Source organism: Lynx rufus, unplaced genomic scaffold, assembly GCF_022079265.1.
Source record: "Lynx rufus isolate CCGP_SWC_20201006 ecotype Redwood Valley unplaced genomic scaffold, mLynRuf1.p SCAF_4, whole genome shotgun sequence".
Lineage (NCBI taxonomy): Eukaryota > Metazoa > Chordata > Mammalia > Carnivora > Felidae > Lynx > Lynx rufus.
In genome coordinates this window covers 78628362-78655107 of record NW_025814856.1, presented here as the reverse complement: position 1 = coordinate 78655107, position 26746 = coordinate 78628362, and the positions used below count along the sequence as shown (strand labels likewise).

The window sequence follows — 26746 nt, the reverse complement described above, 5'->3', positions numbered from 1 at the left end:
ATGGGGATGAAATGCAAGTGGAGGATGGTGGGAGGGGCTAGAGTCTAGATTCTCAAGGGCATTGTTGATAATCAAGTCAACCCTGAGACTGCCCACCTCCAGATATCTAGTTAAATATCAGTAAATGTCCTTGTGACTTCAACTACTATGTGAAGCCAAAGACATCCTGATACAGACCACCTGGTTATTGTGACATGCATTCCATCCCCCACCCCCACAGATGTCAAACTGATAGTAATCAGAGGGGAGGTGGGGGGGGTGGTGAAACAGGTGATAGGGATTAAGGACTGCACTTGCGGCGAGCACTGTGTGTTGTATGGAATTGTTGAATCACTATATTGTACACCTGAAACTAATATAACACTGCATGTCAACTAACTGGAATTTAAATAAAAACTTTTCAAAAAAGAGAAACAAAACAAGACGAAATATGTGGAAATTTCCCTGTCAAGAAATTCCCCTACATTAAGGTAGAAACTCATAGTAAATAATCACTGTCTCAAGCAATACATGATTAATCCAGGAAATATGTTAGACAAGAAAATGCCAGAAAGACCACAGGGCTATGTCATGTGTAAAATATTCCATTTAAATTACTTAACTCTGAATTTTAGAGATTTGTAGCAAGATTTACTGGAACAGCTTTCCCCAAATTGTGTCCAGGAAGACACTGTCACCATCCCATCAACCCTTTCCCACTCTTTGTCTAGCAACTAGGCTAGAACTCAGTGACCCTTCCTTTCTGCACAGGTGAAAGAGATCCAGGGTCCTCCCCTACATGTTTTTTTTCTAGATTCTACCACATTGCCCCCACCAATAACTTTTCAAACTACTCAGTAAGATGTATTTTATATGGTAGTGAATTTTAATATAAAATGCATTTATTTTGAAGACAATATTACAGTAACATTGATTTTAACTTTTTAAAAAAATTTACTCCATAATATCAATATTCAATTATCTCTTTTCATGTTTCCTTAGTTCTGCTCCATTTCCTTAGTTCTGCTCATATAGCTTTTCCACTTACCATCCAATTATTTCTCCACATTTTTACACATTTAATACTTAATGCTTCCAGTTCTTCATCACAATGTATTTCTTTCACCAGGATGTTAAAATACAATATTTGTAGGGTATTTAGGACATGAGGATAATGGTTTCAATTTTTTAGGATTATAAAGTATGTTCATATGCACCTCTTCAACATTTTTCTTCTTTCATTACTTCCCTAGGATAAAAATCCTGGGTCAAGAAGTAAGAAAAAATTTCACACTCCTTAATACATATCACTATAGTGATTGCTTTTTTATTTATTTTGAGAGAGAGACAGGGAGACAGCGTGAGAGGGGAAAGGGCAGAGAGAAAGGAAGAGAGAGAATCCCAAGCAGGCTCCATGCTATCAGTGCAGAGCTGACACAGGGCTGTATCTCATGAACCATTAGATTATGACCTGAGCCAAAATCAAGAGTCGGACACTTAACTGACTGAGCCACCCAGGCATCCCATCATATTGATTTCTAAGAAGATCATACCGACTCATAATACTTCAGCAACAGAGGAATATGGTTTTATCCAGCCTTGGTAGCACTACATGTTTTATATATTTTGAGCATTTTGGCCTATAATTAATTATTAATTATTTAATTTGTATTTCTTTTATTACTAGTAAGAGGAATATTTTATATTTCTTAACTTCTATTTATTGTTATTCTATTTTTCTCTTTGTGATCTTTTACAATTATTATTTATTGTGGTCTCTTGGTGGTAAACATTTAAAAGAAAATAATTGGTCTATTATGCTGTTAAATATTAACTCTTTTATTACATATCATTGTATGTATTCCACAGTTTTTAAAATTTTCACTGAAATTTAGAATTAAGGTCTACAGAGGTAATATTTTCTTTAGAGATTAGTTTTTTATTATTACACCTATATAGGCATATACCTTGCTTTAAAGTTTCTGTTTAGGTAGTGAACAAGCAATTTCCTACACTCTGGCTTTTACTGTTTTCAACATTTTAATCTGTGATTTCAGTAAGATGATAGGTGGCAGGCTTATCAGACAGAGATCCATGAAGTGATAGGACAACTAACACCTCCTTCTGAACTATGTGAAACAATGAACCAGTTCTAAAACATGTAATTTCATAGAAATAAGTATAAAGTTTAAACCTGGGGTCTAACAACTCAACTGTAGAAATAGAACATAAAGGAACTATTTCTTAACAGCAGCACATGTTTTTTTTTTGTTGTTTAATTTTTTTTTTCAACGTTTATTTATTTTTGGGACAGAGAGAGACAGAGCATGAACGGGGGAGGGGCAGAGAGAGAGGGAGACACAGAATCGTAAACAGGCTCCAGGCTCTGAGCCATCAGCCCAGAGCCCGACGTGGGGCTCGAACTCCCGGACCGCGAGATCGTGACCTGGCTGAAGTCGGACGCTTAACCGACTACGCCACCCAGGCGCCCCAACAGCAGCACGTGTTTAAAGGAACTAAGGGTTCAGTTGGCAGCAAGCTTACTATGAGTCCACAGTAGACATTTACTGCCCAAGACCTTATCTGATCCTACAATTAACCAACAAATAATCACTTTGCTCTGTACTCCTTAGACCATTCCTGGAGTATTGTGTTTGGTTCTGGGACTTTGGTACACTGAGCCTATTTCCCAGAAGAATGATAAAGGAAGATGAAGTGACTCAACACTAGGTCATGGAAAGAATGGGAAGTTGGCTTGGGATATTTTGGCTGATGACTAGAAGTCTCATGTAGGAGGTTATTACTGACCTGCAAATATTTTAATGTTTCCATGTCCTCTGAGGATCTAATTAGGGAAGAAACTAGCCATGGAGCCATCGTCTGATTAGAGAAAAGCATCCCCACTAGACAGATGAATTAGAGAAAAGTGCCCTTTTCTCTGGACAAACATAGTGTCACACTTTGGTACAGAGAATGGCAAAGGGAGTGTGGCTACATTTCAGTCCCCATGTGTTACCTTGGTCACTCACTTTTGTGTCCAGATTATTTAATTTTATACAGTGGCCCTAGTGCTAAAGAAGGGTCAGTAAATTATGGTCATGGACCAAATCCAGACTGTTGCCTGTTTTGGTAAATAAAATTTTGTTGAGGGGCTCCTGGGTGGCTCAGTCGGTTGAGCGTCCGACTTCGGCTCAGGTTACGATCTCACGGTCTGTGAGTTCGAGCCCCGCGTTGGGCTCTGTGCTGACAGCTCAGAGCCTGGAGCCTGCTTGCGATATCTGTGTCTCCCTCTCTCTCTGCCCCTCCTCCGCTCATGCTCTGTTTCTCTCTCTCTCTGTCAAAAATAAACATTCAAAAAAAATTTTTGTTGAAGACAGCCACACTCATGTGTATTGTCTATGTCTGCTTTCCCACTACAATGGCAGAGCTGAGTTGTGGCAAAGCACTATAAGGTCTGCAAAGCCTAAAATATTTACTGTCTAGCTCTTTACAGAAAAAGTTTACCAACTCCTGCTCTATAATGCTTTCTAATTTTCTTCTCTTCACAAATACCAGAATTTGTGGTGGCCACTAGGGACTTCAAGGGTGAGTGCTTATTTTTAAGAAGATTTTGGAAGAAAAATTGTTGAATCTTCCTGATTATTATGCTATTTGATCATCCTTCAATGAAATGTTGTTCTTAAAGTATGTATGTGTTAGATGCTTCCACTTGTGAATAACTGAAATTCACTTGGCTTTAAGCAGGAGGAGGTTATTGGAAGAGTAGCTTGATATCCATGAGAATCTAATGGCGGAGGTATGGCTGGGTCTCAGATAAGGACCAGAAGCATGGACTGAGCCTTGTAAGTCCTTGATCCCCATTTCCTATATATCTCTGCTTCCCTCTGTGTACCCAATTTCTTTCACTTCTAATAATTTTTTTATATGAAATTTATTGTCAAATTAGTTTCCATACAACACCCAGTGCTCATCCCAAAAGATGCCCTCGTCAATACCCATCACCTACCCTACCCTCCCACCCCCCATCAACCCTCAGTTTGTTCTCAGTTTTTAACAGTCTCTTATGCTTTGGCTCTCTCCCACTCTAACCTCTTTTTTTTCCTTTTTTTTCCTTCCCCTCTCCCATGGGTTTCTGTTAAGTTTCTCAGGATCCACATAAGAGTGAAAACATATGGTATCTGTCTTTCTCTGTATGGCTTATTTCACTTAGCATCACACTCTCCAGTTCCATCCACGTTGCTACAAAGGGCCATATTTCATTCTTTCTCATTGCCACATAGTACTCCATTGTGTATATAAACCACAATTTCTTTATCCATTCATCAGTTGATGGACATTTAGGCTCTTTCCATAATTTGGCTATTGTTGAGAGTGCTGCTATAAACATTGGGGTACAAGTGCCCCTATGCATCAGTACTCCTGTATCCCTGGGGTAAATTCCTACACTTTTAATAATTTTTTAAATGTTTATTTATTTATTTTTGAGAGAGAGCAAGAGCATGAGCAGGGTAGGGGCAGAGAGAGAGAGAGAGAGAGAGAGAGAGAGAGAGAGAGAGAGAATCCCAATCAGGCTCTGTACTGTTAGGGCAGAGCCCAATGCAGGGCTTGAAGTCACGAACCATGAGATCATGACGTGACCTGAAATCAAGAGTCAGATGCTTAACTGACTGAGCCACTCAGGTGCCCACTTTTAGTGATTTTTTAATCAAATGTGTACTTACAAATTTTAAAACTCTTTGTTGTATAAGACCAATGAAGAGCAGTCCCTGCCCTGCTGTTTCTCACTACTTGATTGTCATTTCCCAGAAGCAACCCAGAAGGAATGTTTCTGGCATTCCTTCCACCCATGTTTCTAAATAATGTGCCTATACTGCCATTTCTTGATTCTTTGAGTTTTAAATATTATTTATGTACTTTTTACTATGGAAATGAGGATTCTCCTTCCCTCTACCTCCTAAGATATTTATATCACATATTTTTGCTAATCTTTAGGTATCTGATGTTTACATTGCCATGACTATGTAAATAAAGCAAACTTGCTAACAGTAAACCCTTCCAAAAATGGAAGAAATAATCTTGTGAGCTTACTGAGGTCTTAAAAACTGTATCAGGAATCAGATATTTTCTTATCTTTATATCTCCAGTACCTTCTACAATGCCAGTATATGTGACATAATCTTTAGATGAGAATGTATATTGTGAAAGAATTTGGCATTTAATATTTCCCAAAAAAGCATCAAAGTAGTTATTGTGGGGATAAAGATCATGTGTTCACTGGATTAGCACTTTTATTTTCCTTCAAGAATTTTTCCTTGCATTCACAGCTTGGCTGCCTGGTGCAAGAGGCCTAGCTATTGATCCATCTTGACATTGGACATTGCTTCCTCACTAAGCTTAATCATTTCTAGCTTTTGATTGAAAGTGAAAGACCTGGGACTCTTCCTTTCACGTACTAAGAGGCCACTGCAAGGTTATTAACTGGCTTAATTTCAATACTGTTGTGTCTCAGGGAATGAGGGACCCAAAAAGAGGGAGAGAGACTAGGGAATAGCCCATCAGTGGAGCAGTCAGACACGCTCAACATTTATTAAGCTCACCATCTTATATGGGTGCAGATCATGGCACCCCAAAACAATTACAGTAGTAACATCAAAGATCACTGATCACAGATCACCATAACATAATAATAATGAAAAAGTTTGAAATATTTCCGTAAGTACCAAAATGTGACACAGAGACACCAAGTGAGCAAGTGCTATTGGAAATATGGCACAGATTGACTTGTTTCACACAAGGTTGCCACAAACCTTCAATTTGTGGGGGAGAAAACCCACAAAAAAATGCAATATTTGCAAGGCACAACATAACAAAGCACAGTAAAGCAAAGTATGGCTGAAGAGAGTAGTAGGTAAGAGAAAGAGAACCATAACCCTTTCAGTGTTTCCAGCTTCCAAAGGGCATCCTGATGTCTTGAATGTGATGTCCTGGACCTAGCACACACATTTCACAGTGTAAGGATATGTTGGTTCAGTAACAAGGATTGAGATGAAGTCAGGTTTAGATTTAGATATTTTTATTTCTATCTATTGGGATACCATACATCTATTAAAAAATGCATGAATATTTGTTACAAAAAAGCTTACTAATGTTCAGACAGTACTAGGGGCAGAGCAGGAAATGGGTTTCTGTGTAGAACCAGATAAAATTGCATGTAACTGAGAGGCATACAAAAGTCAAGGCCTTTATTTAACTTTCAAGACTATCAACTTGACCTACAGTTGACCTTTATGATCATTATTATTACTGGGATTTTATGTTATAATTATTCACTTTATTTTATAATAACGATGAATCTTTCATTCACCTGAAATGACATTGATTTCACGTATCAATTTCTCTCTTGGTATAAAGTGGGGGAGGAGGAAAGGGTGCTATCTTTTGTTAAGCAGAGTGCTAGCTTCCGAGTGGGATGCTTTATCATATTGATTTAAGTAAGGGTTCCATGAGAACCAAGAAAAAAAACAATCAGAAACTTTATCTACTTTGAGCTATAGAGTTGGTCTTCAGTGAAAGGACATGGACTTTCCCAAAAAGATCTTCCCAAAGATGAATTCCTGTTTTGATATAGGAATGGTAGCTTTTGGTCAGGGGTTGCAAATCCACAGAAACACTTCATTAAAACTTGCACAGAATTTTAATAAGTATGAAAACTTTAAAAAAATTATGGATCTCTGCCTATTCTTGAAAAATTGTTACTTCTGTCATCACTGGATCCTCAATCAACATGGTCACAAGGGCTGGACCTGAACAGGTTTTGTAACCTGTGTGTCCTCAGTAATATTTAAATTTACAATCCTTGGACTCTGAAATCTCAAGATTATCAAAGCTCCTGCCCTTAATACTGGTACTATTTCACCCCCCCTCCCTTCACTATTTATCATATCTTGGATAGCATTAGGGGAGTGAAGTTACATCTTGGTGCTTTGAGGAGAGCTTTTACATGGCCCAATGGATATAGCTTTGTCATGATGATGTTTAGCAATTCATATTTTTTATTCTATCTTCTTGAAACTGGTCTTCTGTTTTTGTTTATTTGCTTATTTGCAAAATTTTTGGACTATATTTATGAAGCCAAAGTTCCTATGGGCCATTGATTCATTAAAAGGTAGGCCAGAAAACACGGAAAAAATATTCTTTTTATAGAATACCAATGGGGAAGATATTAAGTAAATGATTGATTAATGTTAGAAAAAGTGGTACCATATTACAGTAGTACCATATTACAAGACACCATTTCCCTGAATTCCCTGAGGATCTTTCTAAATCACTAAAGACACCTCACTTTGAAAACCAGAAACTACAATTCAGAGTCACCTCAATAATAGTGTGTCACTGCCTCTTGCCCACCCTGAAGTCAGGATATCTACAGTGAACAATCTGAAGACTAATAGCTGGAAGTTATACTTCAATGTATTTTAAATGCCACAGAGAAAACTAAGAATTAGTTCCATCTGAAATAGGTAGAATTATAGTTTAAAAAAAGAATTTTCTTGTTTTGTCAAGACTATTAGCACCGCTCTTTATGTAACTTAAAAAAAAATTAACATTTATTTTTGAGAGACAGAGAGACAGAACAGGAGTTGGGAAGGGGCAGAGAGAGAGAGGGACACACAGAATTCAAAGCAGGCTCCAGGCTCTGAGCTGTCAGCACAGAGCCAGATGCAGGGCTTGAACCCACAAACTGTGAGATCATGACCTGAGCTGAAGTCGACACTTAACCAACAGAGCCATCCAGGCACCCCTCTGTAACTTGTTAATCCATATCTGAATGTTAGTAGTTATTTTATAGTTGCTTACAGTTTCTTTTCTTCAAAAGTCTTGAAGACACAAATTAAGTCCAACTTCCTTTCAATCCCCAGCTTTTAACAGAGTACTTAGGTGTTCAGTAAATATTTGATGAATGGATAAATATATCAATTCACTAATTATACAACAGAAGACTTTTGGGGTAATTGCTATTCAAATTTTAAAACTTGGGTTCTAAAACAATTAAATGTTTGGTGTCTTCTTTAGTTTTGAGTCTGTGTGTATGTGTATGTTTTCCTTACTATCTTCCTTTTACTTGTATCTTCTAAAGATGTTTATGTAGCTGATGTCATCCCACAGAAGACTGGATCTTAGGCTTGACAAAATGCCCAGCTAGGCCCATAAGCTTATAGAAGTTACAGTTTATTTCAGTAAGCATAAAATGTAGATTCTTGGGGCACCTGGGTTGCTCAGTCGTTTAAGTGTCCGACTTTGGCTCAGGTCATAATCTCACAGTTTGTGGGTTTGAGCCCTGCATGGGGCTCTGTGCTGACAGCTCAGAGCTTGGAGCTTGCTTTGAATTCTCTCCCTCCCTCTTGCTCCCTTTCCTCCTCCTTCTCCTCCTTCTCTCTCTCTCCCTCTCTCTCTCTCTCAAAAATAAACATTTAAAAAACTTATTTATTTTTTATTTTTTTAATATATGAAATTTATTATCAAACTGGTTTCCATACAACACCCAGTGCTCATCCCAAAAGATGCCCTCTTCAATGCCCATCACCTACCCTACCCTCCCTCTCACCCCCCATCAACCCTCAGTTTGTTCTCAGTTTTTAACAGTCTCTTATGCTTTGGCTCTCTCCCACTCTAACCTCTTTTTTTTTCTTCCCCTCCCCCATGGGTTTCTGTTAAGTTTCTCAGGATCCACATAAGAGTGAAAACATATGGTATCTGTCTTTCTCTGTATGGCTTATTTCACTTAGCATCACACTCTCCAGTTCCATCCACGTTGCTACAAAGGGCCATATTTCATTCTTTTTCATTGCCACGTAGTACTCCATTGAGTATATAAACCACAATTTCTTTATCCATTCATCAGTTGATGGACATTTAGGCTCTTTCCATAATTTGGCTATTGTTGAGAGTGCTGCTATGAACATTGGGGTACAAGTGCCCCTATGCATCAGTACTCCTGTATCCCCTGGGTAAATTCCTAGCAGTGCTACTGCTGGGTCATAGGGTAGGTCTATTTTTAATTTTTTGAGGAACCTCCACACTGTTTTCCAGAGTGGCTGCACCAGTTTGCATTCCCACCAACAGTGCAAGAGGGTTCCCGTTTCTCCACATCCTCTCCAGCATCTATAGTCTCCTGATTTGTTCATTTTGGCCACTCTGACTGGAGTGAGGTGATATCTGAGTGTGGTTTTGATTTATATTTCCCTGATGAGGAGCGATGTTGAGCATCTTTTCATGTGCCTGTTGGCCATCTGGATGTCTTCTTTAGACAAGTGTCTATTCATGTTTTCTGCCCATTTCTTCACTGGGTTATTTGTTTTTCGGGAGTGGAGTTTGGTGAGCTCTTTATAGATTTTGGATACTAGCCCTTTGTCTGATATGTCATTTGCAAATATCTTTTCCCATTCCGTTGGTTGCTTTTAGTTTTGTTGATTGTTTCCTTTGCAGTGCAGAAGCTTTTTATTTTCATGAGGTCCCAACAGTTCATTTTTGCTTTTAATTCCCTTGCCTTTGGGGATGTGTCGAGTAAGAGATTGCTGCGGCTGAGGTCAGACAGGTTTTTCCCTGCTTTCTCCTCTAGGGTTTTGATGGTTTCCTGTCTCACATTCAAGTCCTTTATCCATTTTGAGTTTGTTTTTGTGAATGGTGTAAGAAAGTGGTCTAGTTTCATCCTTCTGCAAGTTGCTGTCCAGTTCTCCCAGCACCATTTGTTAAAGAGATTGTCTTTTTTCTTTTGGATATTCTTTCCTGCTTTGTCAAAGATGAGTTGGCCATACTTTTTGGGTCTAATTCTGGGGTTTCTATTCTATTCCATTGGTCTGTGTGTCTGTTTTTGTGCCAATACCATGCTGTCTTGATGATTACAGCTTTGTAGTAGAGGCTAAAGTCTAGGATTGTGATTCCACCTGCTTTGGTCTTCTTCAAAATTACTTTGGCTATTCGGGGCCTTTTGTGGTTCCATATGAATTTTAGGATTGCTTGTTCTAGTTTTGAGAAGAATGCTGGTGCAATTTTGATTGGGATTGCATTGAATGTGTCGATTGCTTTGGGTAGTATTGACCTTTTAACAATATTTATTCTTCTAACCCATGAGCACGGAATGTTTTTCCATTTCTTTATATCTTCTTCAATTTCCTTCATAAGCTTTCTATAGTTTTCAGCATACAGATCTTTTACATCTTTGGTTAGATTTATTCCTAGGTATTTTATGCTTCTTGGTGCAATTATGAATGGGATCAGTTTCTTTATTTGTCTTTCTGTTGCTTCATTGTTAGTGTATAAGAATGCAACTGATTTCTGTACATTGATTTTGTATCCTGCAACTTTGCTGAATTCATGTATCAGTTTTCACAGACTTTTGGTGGAGTCTATCGGATTTTCCATGCATAATATCATGTCATCTGCAAAAAGTGAAAGCTTAACTTCATCTATCCCAATTTTGATGCCTTTGATTTCCTTTTGTTGTCTGATTGCTGATGCTAGAACTTCCAACACTATGTTAAACAACAGCGGTGAGAGTGGACATCCTTGTTGTGTTCCTGATCTCAGGGAAAAAGCTCTTTTTCCCCATGGAGGATGATGTTAGCTGTGGGCTTTTCATAAATAGCTTTTATGATGTTTAATTATGTTCCTTCTATCCCGACTTTCTCGAAGGTTTTTGTTAAGAAAGGATGCTGAATTTTGTCAAATGCTTTTCCTGCATCGATTGACAGGATCATATGGTTCTTATCTTTTCTTTTATTAATGTGATATATCACGTTGATTGATTTGCGAATGTTGAACCAGCCCTGCATCCCAGGAATGAATCCCACTTGATCATGGTGAATAATTCTTTTTATATGCTGTTGAAGTCAATTTGCTAGTATCTTATTGAGAATTTTTGCATCCATATTCATCAGGGATATCGGTCTAACATTAAAAAAATTTAAAGAAAGGTAGCTTCTCAGTCAAGAACACTGCAATTTCAGTATGGTTTCCTGAGTCTTACAGTGGGAGATTTTGGTTGATGGCAATACCAATTTGTTTGACTCAGGTAAGGTCCTACCAAGTGCAGGAAACACTGAGTGGAACCTCTTCTACCCTCTAATCATGTCACTCAAAAACTTGAGCATAATTACCTTAAATGATTTGTGGAAATAAAAAGCTGCTTTTCACAAGCCAGATCACCTGGATTTCCCATTCAGATGGCTGACACTATTTCTTGTGTGCCACCAGTACCTTTCTGCTACATTGTCCACCTGTTAGACAATAGTGACCAGGCATGAAATATTCTAGGTGCATATGTGACAGGGACCACTCTGTGGGCATGCTCCCATAATCAGATTAGTGGTTCCTTCTCTTAGTATTCAATAGAATAACCTGAAGAACTTGCTGGACATATATTCCCAGACTCCACTCCTATATATTTTAATTCAGTAACACCAAGATGAAGCCAGTTAACCTCTGATTACAACAAGCACCTCAAGTGATTCTGATGAATCAGCATGGAGCCTGATGTAGGGCTCAATCCCATGACCATGGGATTATGACTTGAGGTGAAATCAAGAGTCAGATGCTCAACTGACTGAGCCACCCAGGCATCCCTGTTATGCACTTCTTCAATGGCAGCAATCCACTGGCCATCTTTCACTCCTACCTCCCAGATCTCCATACATCCTTTATGAATCTTTTTCTCATTGTAACTCATTTTTCTATATCAGCACAGACATAGAGCTATTTTGTTACTGTTTTGAAATGTCTTTTATATGCTTTACTCAAGGCCAGCAGTTTTTATGATATGTCCCATGGAAATTCAGCATTGTATGAAGCTTTTCTAAGGGATTTTAAATTATTCATAGGAAAAGAAATGTTTTCCTTTGAAGTATACTTTATTTGGAGACATACAAAATATGCACAATTTCTACCACCTTGAAAAGGGCAAACAGAAAGCTGTTAGACTAGTTGACAATTTTATAATGTATTTATGAATGTCTGCTTAGTTAAAAAAATACTTAAAAACCTGTGATCAGGGTTTTCCTATACAAAACTTCCAAGAAAATTCACAGGTGACAAAAGAGCAAGTCAGATTATATTCTAGGTTCACTGCACACCAGACAGGCTTCCCATAAATCTTCAATTGCCTTGTAGCCATATGCACTCTCCAATCAGAGACAGACTCTAATCTTATTAGAATTAGGGGTTCAGCCCTCATTTGTAATATTTGAAGTATGAGAATTAAAGGCAGAGTAGAGTTTCCAGGAGCCTATATTTTCATTAAATCAAATTCTTCCATGCTTCTGTGCTTCCTGTCTTCAAATGCTTTTCATTCTTTTGTGAGGGTCTGGTCCATTAAGATGTCTGAAATGCGCATCCTTTGGGTGTGCTTAAGTAAAAGCCCTGCATGGCTGGCCTTCCAGAGTCCATCCCCTGTGAATGAAGTTGAATGCACTTGAATGAACAACAATGTATGAATATCTTAAAAAAAAAAAAAACAAAAAACAGTACTGGTGATGGAGTTCAGCTCCATTCCAAGCACTAAACCCTTCCAGATGCAATGGAGCAATCTCCACCAAGTCAATTGGGAAAGCAAATGCAAACCATCCAGCTTTATTTAAACAGCCAGAGAAGGAGAAGAATAAATGCATGCTTATGATGAGGCTTTAGTGGGCCTTTAAGAACAAGTCATGCTAAATCAGCAATTATTTATTGAGCACATTCCATATGCAAGACTATTAATGCAAAATTTATATTACTATAGGACTCAGAAAGCTATTCCATTCACAGACATACCCCAACCCCCAGGCATATCTGTAGAGGGCTTGAAAAGAGATTTGTCTGGTCCAGTGTGAGATGGTCCCATTGGACCCTGCCCAACCCCAAACCACTTTAAGAGTCCTATGAGAACAGTTGGCCAAAGGATAAATACTGGGTGGGAATCAGGAAGTTTTCTGTGAGAGGTGGGGTCCAAAACATCAGATGGTTGAACTAGATTCGTGTTTTTCAAATTGTAGTTTATGAAATTATTAGTGAGTCCTAACCCAACACATTTTTAAATATAAAATAGAGAAGAAGAAAAGAAAGTTATCACTTTTTCTTTTTTTTAGTTTGTTTGTTTATTTATTATTTTAGTGATCTCTATACCCAACATGGGGCTCAAGCTCACAACCCTGAGAATCAAGAGTTGCATGCTCTTCCAACTGGGACAGCCAGGTACCCTTCCATCCACTCATAAGTCCTGCCAGTTCTCCCATTTCAGACACCATTAACCTCCTTTTCCAGCCACTCCCTCTTGTTGTCCTCTAGCCTATTACAAATAGTAAGTCTAAGCACTTCCATGAAATATGTTAGTTGTGTGGGAGGAGAGGGTAGATGTGTGTGTGTGTGTGTGTGTGTGTGTGTGTGCAAGCCCTAGGTTTCATGCAAATACATTCTGATGGTGGGTAATGGTCCAAAAAGTTTGAAAGCTACTCAACAAATATCTACTAAAACCTTTTCCAACACTGAGATCCTGCAGTTCTCAAATTTTCTAATTTCTACATGATTTTTAAATTACTTTGTATCAGTTATACTTGTATATAGTTTTAAAACTCAAATAATTCTACAAAATTTTTTTAAAAATCCAAACTCGGGGTGACTGGGTGGCTCAGTCAGTCAACCATCCGACTTCGGCTCAGGTCATGATCTCAAAGTTTGTGAGTTCAAGCCCCACATCAGGCTCCATGCTGACAGCTCAGAGCCTGGAGCCTGCTTCAAATTCTGTGTCGCCCTTGCTCTCTGCCCCTCCTCCTGCTCATGCTCTGTCTTTGTCTCTCAATAATAAATAAACATTAAAAAAAAATCCAAACTCCAAATTTTACCTCTTCCTTTCCCAGTTTCCATTCCCTAAGTAGTAAATGTTTACATTAATTTAGAAATGAGAGGTCACTTTTCTATTTATAGCTGTTATTCTGGTTGCTAGCTCCATATTTCTAAATAGTATGCTTATACTGTTTGACTTTTTTCATCTTAAACATTATCTATTGATTTTTCCCACTGAAAGATGGGTATTTAGCTTCCTTACACCACACACACGCACATACTTCCTCCCCCAAAATCTAATTCCATTAGTATTATGATTATGTTTAACTCAATTGTCACTATATTATATGACTAAATGACTATTATTTATATTTCTATATGACTATTATTTCTAGCTGAAAATACAGAGTAATGTGGTTATATATCTTTGCTTGCTTATTTTTTGTTGTCCCTGGAGTTATTCATAGTTTCTTTATTTCTTTAGTTTCTATATACATCTATCTCTTATTCATATACAGACTTTCAACAAAACTATAAATACTCTCTCAAAACTGTTAAACACATCTGGCAAAATGTCAGTTTCATTACTTCTTCGGGACTTCCCTCTTGGTATCCTCAACCCTCATGTGCCATACCGAATCAGTTTTTTTCCTGACCTGCTTGTCTGCTGTCATCCTGGATTCTGTCTTTACTGCCAGCCTGGGAAATCCCTGCATCTCTCTCCTGTGTTGGATCTTTTTGGATTTCTGGATCCTATGTCATCATCTTTCTTGGCTTACTCCCTCATTTAGTGGAATACCTCCTCTAGTAGCTTCTTGGGGGGGTGGGGAGGGAAGATGCATGTACATTAATTTTTTTGAGAGCTCTGTACCTCTCATAATTGATGAAAAGTTTGAGAATAGAACCCCGGGTTGGTAAGCACTTTCCCTCAGCATTTTAAGGAGACTATTTTGCTTTCTTCCAGTTTCTGATTTTACTGTGGAGAAACTAATGCCATTCTCATTCCTGAACCTTTGTATATGACCTGTTTATCCTTTCTCGAAGCATTAGCATCTTCACTTTGTTCTCAGATGTCTTAAAATTGATGATTATTGTTTTGTTTTGGTTTTTTTTTTTTTTTTTTGCCTCATGCATCATGCTGGGTACTTAATACGGGAATGTAAACATTTCCCTTCTGGGAATTTTTTGTACTATTTTTTAATTTTCCCTCCTTTGTTTCCCTATTCCTAGAACTCCTTTCCTTTGACTAATTTTCTTATTTCTTTTCTCTTTTCTTTCTGTCTCTATTATTTTTCTGCATATTGAAATCTTTCATCTTTACCTTCTAACTCGTCTATTAAACTTTTTACTTCTGGTATTGTATACTCAATTTTAAGATCCTTGTTGTGTTCTGTGAATGATCTTTTCATGTATTTTCTCTTACCTCTCAAATTTTAATTATAATTTTCTAGTGTTTTCTGCCCCTTGCCTTGTCTGTGTACCCTCCATGTTCCTTTTTATTTTTTCTTCCAAGTTTTTATTTAAATTCCAGTTAGTTAATATACAGTGTAATATTAGTTTCAGGTATACAATATAGTGATTCAACAATTCTATACATCACGCGGTGCTCATCAGGACAAGTACACCCCTTTATCTCCATCACCTATTTAACCCATCCCCTGTCCACCTTCCCGCCTGGTCACCATCAGTCTATTTTCTACAGTTAAGAATCTGTTTCTTGGTTTCCCTCCCTTTCCTCCACCATGTTCATTTGTTTTGTTTCCTAAATTTCACATATGAGTAAAATCATATGGTATTTATCTTTCTCTGACTGGCTTATTTTGCTTAGTGTAATACTCTCTAGCTCCATCCATGACGTTGCAAATGGCAAGATTTCATTCTTTTTAAAAAATGTTTATTTATTTTTGAGAGAGAGACAGAATGTGAGTGGGGAGGGGCAGAAAGAGAGGGAGACACAGAATCTGAAGCAGGCTTCAGGCTCTGAGCTGTCAGCACAAAGACCCATATGGGGCTTGAACTTGTGAACCAGGAGATCATGACCTGAGGCGAAGTCAGATGCTTAATCCACTGAGTCACTCAGGTGCCCCAAGATTCCATTCTTTTTCATTGCTGATTAGTATTCCATTTTTTTATATATACCGCATCTTCTTTATCCATTCATAAGTCAATGGATATTTGGGCTGTTTCCATAATTTGGCTATTGTAGCTAATGCTGTTATAAACATCAGGGTGCATATATCCCCTTGAATTAGTATTTTTGTATTCTTTGAGTAAATACCTAGTAGTGTAATTGGATCATAGTCTATTTTTAACTTTTTGAGGAATCTCCAGACTGTTTTCCAGAGTAGCTGCAACAGTTTGCATTCCCACCAACACTGAAAGAGGGTTCCTTTTTCTCCACACCCTTGCCAACACCTGTTATTTCCTGTGTTGTTAATTTTAGCCATTCTGACTGGTTCCAAGTTCCTTTTTAAATTTTTTTCCTTCAGTTCTGTACATTCTACTTCATGTTTAAGGAGTTCTTCAATTTTCTGGTGCTCTTTGGATCTCTAATAATTTTTAAAGATGAAGCACTGAAAATTGGACAGTGAGTAAACAGGGCTTTTAAACTTCACTTGGACAGAGGTACAGCCATTTATGGGAATCCCAAACCAACATTATCTGTTGGTTTTTCTCTTGGGTTGATCAGTACCCAAAAAGAAATCCTCCAAATTCCTGTCTGGGGTGTGTAAGCCTCTCTTTCAACATCTTCTCTATAGACAGGGCACTTAGAGTGCCTTTTTTTTTTTTTAACGTAGGCTCCATGCCCAGTGTGGGGCTTGAACTCATGACCCTGAGATCAAGAGTCACATGCTCTACCAACTGAGCCAGCCAGTCATGCCTCTGTCAACATTTTCTTGGAGCTGTGTAGGCTGCAGGAAGAAAGAATTCAATCTATTTAATGCACAGAATTACCCTGTTTTCAGGACAGTGCTCTGTCCACAGATGTGCCTGCTATCCCTGAGACCAGAGTTCTTCTGATTCAAAGAGTCACCTTCCATCTTCTTCCAGGATGGGAGAGGAGTAGTGGCCTGGTATTGGCGTAAGGGAAGGAGACCTAGGAGCCTAACTGATTCTCATTTGGAGTTTCAGATGCAATTTCTTGGTCTTTCTGAAGTTCTGCAGCAAAATCTTACCTGATCCTGGGAATTCTTCATTATTAAATTAGTCTTTGGATTTCTGTGGTCTCACATTTGTTTTTGTCCTCCCCAAGTTTTGTTGCAATTGCCTTCTTCATTTACCTTGTCTTTTTGGGGTTTGTGCCTTTAAAATTTCATTTTCGTAGTTAGCATGGGTTAATAGAAGCCATGTTTTCTTAGCTTTTTAAAAGATGACATATAATACTATGTTTTATATATGATTTTCACAAATCAATTTTCAATCATAAATTACAATGCTACACGAGAAATTCAGGGTGGGTAGGAGGTCAAATTAGCCTATTGTATTTTTAAATGCAGTTTGGTATTGGATTATCAATATAGCATTTTTTATCTAATGTATTAGAGGATTAGTTTAATTTAAACTAAACAATTCTGTTTGCTTCTCAACAGTGGAAAGCAGCATCACATAGAAGGGTACAGTTTTCATTCCCTCCCTCCTCCATTCCCAAGGCATTGAGCCACAGATCCATTACACATACACTTTGTTTCCAAACATAACTTGGAACCTTAAGGAGAATGCAGAAGACAGCAAAGCAGAAAACAAACTGTCTAATGTATTTGTCTGGTAATGCCTGCCTTGCAGTCAATCTGTATGTACTTTTTGTAGCATAAGAGAAATTTTGGTTGCTTTACTGGCTTCCTTTTCTCACTGTACTTATATTTATGTGGCATCAAAAAAAAAAAAAACCCTGCTAGTTGCCCTTAGATGCTATGCAAGGAGAATGAGCAAGCAGGGTGGAAAGGATTTTCCTGATTCAGTGTCTGAATTACCTATTAATTGCACCCTCCTGGAATCATAGAAAAGACTGGGGCAGAACATCAGTGACCAGAGTAGAAAATAATTTTCCATAATGGAGAATGAGATGACAAAACACACCTCTTGTCAAATGGTTCTTTCTCTTTCTTTCCCTCTTTTTAGATTGCAGGTGCCTTGCCTAGACAGAAAAGTTCCTCCTCTGTGCATTCATGAAACAGTATCTTACCCATATCCTTCATTCACTCTTATAAATACTTCAGAGCACCAAGGAGTTAAGAATTTTATGATTCCACTTTTTCATCAAAAGTTACAGAGGTAGTTTAAGTAAACTTGATACATTTTACTATTCATTTATGAGATCCCCTGAAGTTTCTCAACATACACTCCTTGTTACAGATAAGGTCTGAAATTTGTATAACCAACTTAGCTATTCTGAGAGGCAGCCTTGCTCCCCGGGTTGGAGAAACTGTGACCAGCATGAATGCACCTCTTTCTGTAAGAGGAGGAGGGGGTCTGGAGTACTGGAAGGGGTAGATAAGTTCAAATTCTGGCTCTGTCATTTATGAACTGGTTGATTTGGGTTCAGTATGAATTTACGCATCCTTTCAACAGCAACTGAAAGCTATGTAACTTAATTGCTTCCTTTCTTTGCCTTAGTCTCCAGAAAATTTGGAGCTAAATCCATCACTTCATTGTACCAGATGACTCATTTCAGGTAGCTGGCAGAGTCTCTTCCCTTTGTTTCCTTAAATGATCTTTACTGTGTTTGATTGCCAGTGTTGTATTTTATATTTCAGTCTATTTTGAGCCAGATAAAGTCATCAGGTAGGAATCTAAAATCATCTTTCTGCCATTGATGTTTCTATAAACTGTCACTAATCTAGGCTGACCTTTCTCTAGGTGGCTCTTTATATTTTACTCTCTGACAATTTTTCCTAAATGAGTATTGTGATGTACTGATTTAATTTAATGTTCTCCTTTTATAGAAAGGCAGGTTGGTGCTGATATTTTAAAATCTGATTTTCAAAGTTGTAAAGTTTTCTGAAAACCAATGCGAAAGGGAAGCACATGGAGCTACACAGTTTTCACTTCCTATCAGAAGAAATTATACAAGTTCAAAATCTGACTTAGAACTACCACCAAGAGGGGCGCCTGGGTGGCTCAGTGGGTTAAGCGGCTGACTTCGGCTCAGGTCATGATCTCGCGGTCCGTGAGTTCAAGCCCCATGTTGGGCTCTGTGCTGACAGCTCAGAGCCCGGAGCCTGTTTCAGATTCTGTGTCTCCCTCTCTCTGACCCTCCTCCGTTCATGCTCTGTCTCTCTTTGTCTCAAAAATAAATAAACGTTAAAAAAAATAAAAAAAAAAGAACTACCACCAAGAGAAGAGACAGAAACAAACCACAAGAGACTCTTAATGACAGAGAACAACCTGAAGCTTGATAGGGGGAAGTGGTTAATGACAGAGAACAAGCTGAAGCTTGATAGGGGGAAGTGGGTGGGAAATGGCTATTAAGGAGGGCACTTGTTGGGATGAGAACTGGCTGTTGTATGTAAGTGATAAATCGCTGACTTCTAGTACTGAAACAAATATTGCACTATATGTTAACTAAAATTTAAATTAAAAATCACTACCAAGAATTAAGTTCTATTTAAGTATACACGTAATTCATTCAGCAAGCATTTGCTGAATATCTGTTATGCGCCAGACTTGTACTAGTCTCTCACAGTACCGACATGAAGACAGATCTGGTTGCATAAATATGTGGCAGTCTAGTGGGAAAAACTAATATGAAAGTAAACAAATACAATAAAGTGAGATGAATACTATAATACAATTCTATGGGAACATGGAGTTGAAGCCAACTATTTCTAACAGGAATCAGAATTCTGATTCTTGAATGGTTTTGAATACATTTAGCCTTCATAGATACTAGTTTTCCAAAGTTGAAATTAGAAAAAGAAAAAAAGTTGAAATTGAAACAATTTATTGTCCTATCAGCAATGCATTTGTGTTTTAGTGATTTCACATCTTCAACAACACTATTTGTCACATATGTCATGGTATCTCATTCTGGTTTTATTTATTTATTTATTTATTTATTTATTTATTTATTTTTAAGTTTATTTATTTTGAGAAAGAGAGGTGGGGGGAAGGGGCAGAGAAAGAGGGAGAGAGAGAATCCCAAACAGGCTCTGTGCTCTCAGTGTAGATCCTGACCCAGGGCTTGACCCCATGAACCATGATATCATGACCTGAGTGGGAATCAAGAATCAAACATTAAGCAACTGAGCCACCCAGGCGCCCCGCATTCTAGTTTTAATTTGCATTTCCCTGATAAGTAGATGTTGGTAGAGGTCACAGGACGAGAAGGGTGGAGGGAAGAAGAGGCATCAATGACAGAGAAAGCAACATATATACAGGAAGACACAGAGACTAGGGATAATGGTGTGTTTGGCAGGTTCAAAGGATGACAACAGATGAGACAAGAGAAAAGACAAGGAGCAATGTAAAAGGTTTTGCATAGCATGCTTATTTTCATAAAATCACTGGAAATCTGGTCATCAAGATTTTTAAGCAGGAAATAAATATAACCAGACGTATAGTTAAATGATCCCTCTGACAACCATGTGGGAGACAGACTAGAGGAAGAAATACTAGAGGAAATAGCCAGGAAAAGAGACAAATAGGGCCTGAAAGAGACAGTTACATCAAGGACCATGCAAAGAAGGTGGTGTCAAGAGACATTTAGACAATAAAAGCCACAGAATTGAATGGGCAAAGGGGGTAAGGAGAAGTGAGCAGCACTAAATGACACACAGGATTCTGGCCTGGGCAACTGGTTAAATGATGATAATATTTACCACCTTTGTAAATAAAGAAAAGAAGCAGACACAGGGTAGGATGTGGTGGGAGAAGGTAGGAAAATTCATGTGGGACATGTTATACTGGAAGTAGTGGTAGAACATCCAATTAAATATTTTTCTCTCCACAGCCTCAAACACTCAGAAATCCAGCAGTATGTGCTGGAGACCTGATATTGCCTTGCCTTAGAAAAAAAGTCTAGGATTTTGTTTTCACAGCTTAATCTATAGGAGGGACAGACCTATATGTCCAAAGGGGAAAGGAGCCATGAGGGTTGAAATAAAAGATGAACACAAAGTGCCATGGCCTTCAAGAGGAGGAAAAGGCAAATTCTGAGAAATGAAGAGGGATGCTATGAGGGGCACTGCTATATTTCTCTCAGAGTAGCTGGCAGTAGTCAAAACAAGACTTCATAGCAGAAAATAAAGTCTAAGATGCTGATTTCTATAGATTACATACTATCATCAACATGTGTAAGGTGGTTAAAGCCACGGAAAAGGGTAAGCTTACTCTGGGTTACCTTACTTAGGGTGAGAGGCAAAAAGGGCTAACATAATGGGAAACATAAGTGTTTAAGGAGTTGACAATGGAACAGCAAGAATCTGAAAAAGAATGTCTAGAGAGGCAAGAAGAGAAGCAGCAGAGAGCAATGTCATGGAAGCAAGGTAAAGAGAGTTTCGGGGCGCCTGGGTGGCGCAGTCGGTTAAGCGTCCGACTTCAGCCAGGTCACGATCTCACGGTCCGTGAGTTCGAGCCCCGCGTCAGGCTCTGGGCTGATGACTCGGAGCCTGGAGCCTGTTTCCGATTCTGTGTCTCCCTCTCTCTGCCCCTCCCCCGTTCATGCTCTGTCTCTCTCTGTCCCAAAAATAAATTTAAAAAGTTGAAAAAAAATTAAAAAAAAAAAAAAGAGAGTTTCAAGAAGGACATGACCAATATGGTCAAATACTGGAAAACAAGTTAATTAAGGTAAGGATTTTAAAGGATTAGAAAGTCATTAATGACTTTGCCAGAGCCATTTCACTGGATTGATGGCAGATAAGCCTGATTATAGAGAGCCATAACGTGAATGAGCAATGAAGAAGTGCAGGGAATGCACTTTATATTCTTTTATGAGGTTTAATAATAAGTACAAAAAATACAGGGTGATCTCTAACAGAGATTACAAGTTTGGGGAAGAGAGTTTTCCTTTAATACAGTAGAAACTCTGGCATGGTAAAAGGCTATGGCGAAGAAACCTATAGTGATAGAGAAATTGAAAAAAAAATGAGAGTAGAGGTTAAGAAGGAATAACTGAAGCATCAGAGGGAAAAACCAACAGAGAAGTCTATATTGGAAGATTGTAAACCAGTTGCTTTTAAAAACTGATAAAACTTAAGGGCAGAAAATAGTTTGCTGTATTTGTCAACTAAGACACCAATAATGGCTTTTTTTGAGAAAACTTGAGTGTTGGAGGCAGAAGCAAGAGTGCAAGGAGCTGAGATCTAAAGGGACTATGGGGAACTGAGAACAGAAACTTCAAGATTATGTTTCAAGACATTTGGCTGTGACTGGAATAGGTAAATGTACTAAACCTGTGTATCATCTCGGCTGTGCTCATGGTCTCCATGAGGTCTCCAACCTTGCTTTGCTTATTGGACTGGTGCAAGTACTATTCAAGGGAAATGAACTTTACAGGCACAGATATCAATCAAGGTGGGGCATCTAAAGTAATACATGTTTGCTTCCTTTTGGTGGAAACCCTTTCTGAGGGAAATTAAAAGTCTATTCATGGTCCCAGTGACACTACTGAAAAAGATCCTTATGTTCTTGGAAAAACACCCCTCTCTTTTTTCCTGAAGGTTAATTGATCTCCAAGGTACTTAGCTGTCAAGGTAATGTTCAGAAGCACAGTATCTTTTGGATTGCCCTTCAGAGATCACATCTTTCCTTTTCCATATTTCCCATTATTTTAAGCCATGAATACAAAAGTAAAGGACCATCAAGGACCTAGAAATCAAATACTTTTATTTACATTATCATGATCTCCAAATATCTAAGTAATCAGTCAATACACACACACACACACACACACACACACACACACACACACACACCAAGTAAATTAACAATCATTGATGAAGTCTGACTTGTTTTTGTACCAACTTACTCATTCTGTAAGCATGGGTACTTGTAATTATGTCCTTAAAGCTAGCCAGGATTTTCAAAAGTCAAGTATAACCATGGGCTGTGGCTTTTATTAGTCACAGCCTCCAGAAGTGTTGATTCAGCTGAGCAGGAAGCAAAAGGAGGATTCACTCATAGTTAGTAGTCATATGTGGGGGAAGGGTACTAGGCTGGGTAGAAGATAAAAAATAATATAAGCAAATGTTTTTTAAAATTACATTTAAAAAACACCTTTTACTATGATTAAGAAAGTAGCATTTTTTAATGCTTGTAATGTGTTCACCTTCATAATGAAGTTTACTACAACATTTTAATGGTATCTGAGCAGAGGAAGAGCAGGAAGGAAATTACTGAGCATGAGCATAGGCAATTGGTGACAAATACTTTTGCACCATTAAAAATATTTAACACCCTCTGCCTTTATTGTGTAAGGGTATACTACCATTTCATTATCATTTTTTAAATGTTACAACTCAAATAATTGAGCTACCATGTCTAAGCTGTTAGAGATGAAGAAAACAAAACCATCATTAGTGAAAGATTCCCCAACAAATTAATGTTCATCAATCTGGAGACACCTGCCTTTCTGAGTACTTGAGAACATTCTTTAAAAATGTTTAAAGCATTCAAACAAAAGCCAAAGCTAACTCAAGATAAACATTGTGCTTGCAAGAATTGTTTGGGTATGGATAGACTTAATCTTTCTGAGAGAAAAGGTCTTTTTGGCCCACTCTTGAAACCCTACTTCCACCCCATATCCCTACTCCACAACCTAATACAGCGCCTGATGCATACTTTTTCAAGAAATATTTATTGAGCATTTTTCACATGGCAGGCATTTGCTAGGAGATGGGGACATAGGAATAAGTAAGGAAATACCTACTTTGTATTAGTCAGTATATGGCTAATACAAAAAAAAAAAAGGAAAAGAAAAGAAAAAACAGCTTCATGATGTATTCTATACGCTAACACCTAAGTTTATAGATGTTGCATCATAAATTGACAGAGGATACACAGAGGGCTACCTATGCAGAAATGTCCAATGGGTCAGGAAAGACTTTATAAGAGGTATAAGCTATATTTGGTTGGAAGATTTCTCTCTGGGGAAAGTGATCAGACCAGGAGAAGAGACATTTAGATAGTGAGATAGTTCAGTCCCATAGTAAAAAGGTCTGGGTCCTGCCTGAGGACCCAAGAGCAAAGCCTTCCATCAAAATGCCCAGCCTCTACACACAGAGGTAGAGGTTTTAGTATCAGTCAGGTTTTAGTATCTGGTTGCAAATATGGGCAGACAGTCAAAGATCACCAAACATTTGAGGAAAGCCTCCAATGTGAAAGACAGAATCCAAAACAAACCACAACAACTCAATAGCAAGTTGAGAAGAAACACAAATTCAGGAGAAATAATTTCTAAATATCATAACTGATGTCCTTAGGAAAATATCAGAAAAAATGATGCATTCACAGACAGAGACAGAAAGGTATGGAGAGGGGCATTTGGAGAACAAAAGAAATTTAAAAGAAATATTAGAAATATAAAACTTATTAGAAGAGGTGAATGACAAAACTGAGGAAATTTCCTAGAAAGTAAAAACAAAAGAGGATGATTATAGATAATCCAACATTCAAAGAGTTCCAGCAAAAAAGAACAAGGAAGGAAAGTAGCAATGAAATAATTCCCACAATTTAAAAATAAGTTTCCAAATTATAAGTGTCCACAGAGGGCCCAGCAAAACATGACAAAATTTCAGAATCCAGGAACAAAGAGAAGCTCTAAAGTCTCTGTGGGTACTCAGTGGGGGATGATTACATCCAAGTGATCTAGAATCAAGATGCCATCAGACTTCTATTGCAAAACTAGTAGCAAAAAGACAATGAATGGACAATGCTCCCAAAAACGTGAAGGAAAATTTATTTCAATCTAAGATTCTATACTTAAAGTATCAATCAAGTGGTACCGATTAGAGACATTTTAAGATATCCAAATTCTTGAAATATTTCTTCTCCAGCATCCTTTCTGAGGCTGCTACTGGAACATGTGCTTCAGTGAAACAAAAAAATAAGCCAAGAAAGAGGAAGGCATGTGACCCACAGGTATCAGAGATCTTACAGAAGAGAGGTGACAGGAAAGCCACAGGGTGACAGCAAATAGAAATCTCAAGATGGCGCTTGATACAGGCCCAGAGAGTACCCAGTCCAGACAGGAACAAGACAAATCATACTGAAAGAAAATAGAATATCTCAATATCTGAATGTATTGAGAAAAGATACAGATTTTCCAGACAGCTTGAACATGAAATAATGAAAATGAAATGAAAACATTTGATTCAATTTTCAATAATCAATTTCATTCAATAATGAAAATGAAATCAGAAAATGAAATCAAAACTGAGGGAGATTATTAAAACAAAAAATTGTACAAGAAAGGAAACAAGTTGGTAGTAGTACACGACAGGACTCAGGTAGGAATACTGGCAATATAGCTGTAATATTGTAAGTGGTGAATACTGACCTAACTAAAAATGTAACGGTATTAGGAGGAGAAGAAAAGTGGGGAAGATGTATATGATGCCTTGAGAAGTGAAAGATGGTAAGAGAGCATGAAATACTTATTTTCTATAATCAGAAGTCAATATATAGGTCTAACTGGGGAAAAAATCACAAGAAAGCAGTATAAGGATACTACTTAGAGAAAAAGAAGCAAATACAAACAGAAACATCTAAAAGATTTGAAAGTAGCTGCCTCCAAGAAGCAGAAATGGGGGTGCATGCCTAGAAGAAAACTGATTTTTATTTTTTAAAAAGCCACAAAACTTTGAGAAGTACACATTTCACTGGATCTCAATGTACTCAGATGCACTATTTTATGCACCACTAAGAAGAAAGCTGATGGGGCGCCTGGGTGGCTCACTCAGTTAAACGTCCGACTCTTGATTTCAGCTCAGGTCATGATCACACACATGGTCGTGGGATCAAGCCCCACATCAGGCTCTGTGCTGATAGCATGGAGCCTGCTTGAGATTCTCTCTCTCCCTCTCTCTCTGCCCCTGCCCATTCCTATTCTCTCTCTCTCAAAACAAATATTAAAAAAAAAGAAAAAAAGCTGAAAAACTAGGACAAAATGCTCTCCTATAGTTTAGAATTTTTATACTGATTGAAAGGGATATTTGGAGATTTTGTAGATTTTTTTTATCCTATCTCACTCTTATACATATATAAAAAAGAAAATGTAAATAAAATAAATTGGCCATAGAATTTCTAAAACTTCTTCCTACCAGTCCCAAATCTTCTGAGCTCTCTTGGATTCAAAGTGGTTGATCGCTGTATTTTTCCAGACAATATTGATCTCTGTGCTATCTAGAGCATTAGCAACATACAGCATCTATTAAAAGAGTGCTTACTTTGCCTTCCTAAGCCACTTAATACTTTAATATTGTCTTCAGGTTTTCTTCCAAGCTGCTGAAAACCATTCTGTAGCTTCTGATGCTGTCATGACTTGAGTTTACCAGAAGGTGTCAATAAAAGTTTATCATACAACAAATGGTCCTTCCTCAAATAGTCCTTGAACAACTGTTGAATAAAACACCAGGGGGTTGTAGTTGTCCAGTGATATCACCCCAAATAATAATCAAGTTTGTGCAAGCAGATGATGATCATTATGTTGGAACAGCTTCCTGGCTGACCGCAGGTAGAAGACACCAACAACTGTAAGATGTATCCAATATCAGACATGTTAAAATATAAGAATACACCAAAAACACAATTACCTTCAATACACATTTTAAAGCCTAGAAGAAGAAAAGGAGGGATGTAGAGAAAAAGAGGAAGAAGAAAAGATTCTATATTCTATATTCTATATATTCTATAGTCTATATTCTATAGATTCTATTTTAAGAATCCAGACAAGAACTAAGGCACAAGCAATGGGGATGAAGAGAAGAGGGTGGATTCAAGACATATTTAGAAATTG

The 26746-nt window shown here is 37.9% G+C and overlaps 1 long non-coding RNA gene across 9 annotated transcripts in view; it reads right to left on the bottom strand.

Annotated features, from left to right (window-relative positions):
* Positions 1 to 11866: 11866 nt before the first annotated feature.
* LOC124524501 (uncharacterized) overlaps positions 11867 to 26746 on the bottom strand; it is a 305188-nt gene continuing 290308 nt past the window's right edge. For all 9 annotated transcript variants that reach the window (XR_006965260.1, XR_006965258.1, XR_006965256.1 and 6 more), the window contains one exon: positions 11867 to 12423. This is a non-coding gene — a long non-coding RNA (uncharacterized LOC124524501). The remainder of the gene's footprint in view (positions 12424 to 26746) is intronic.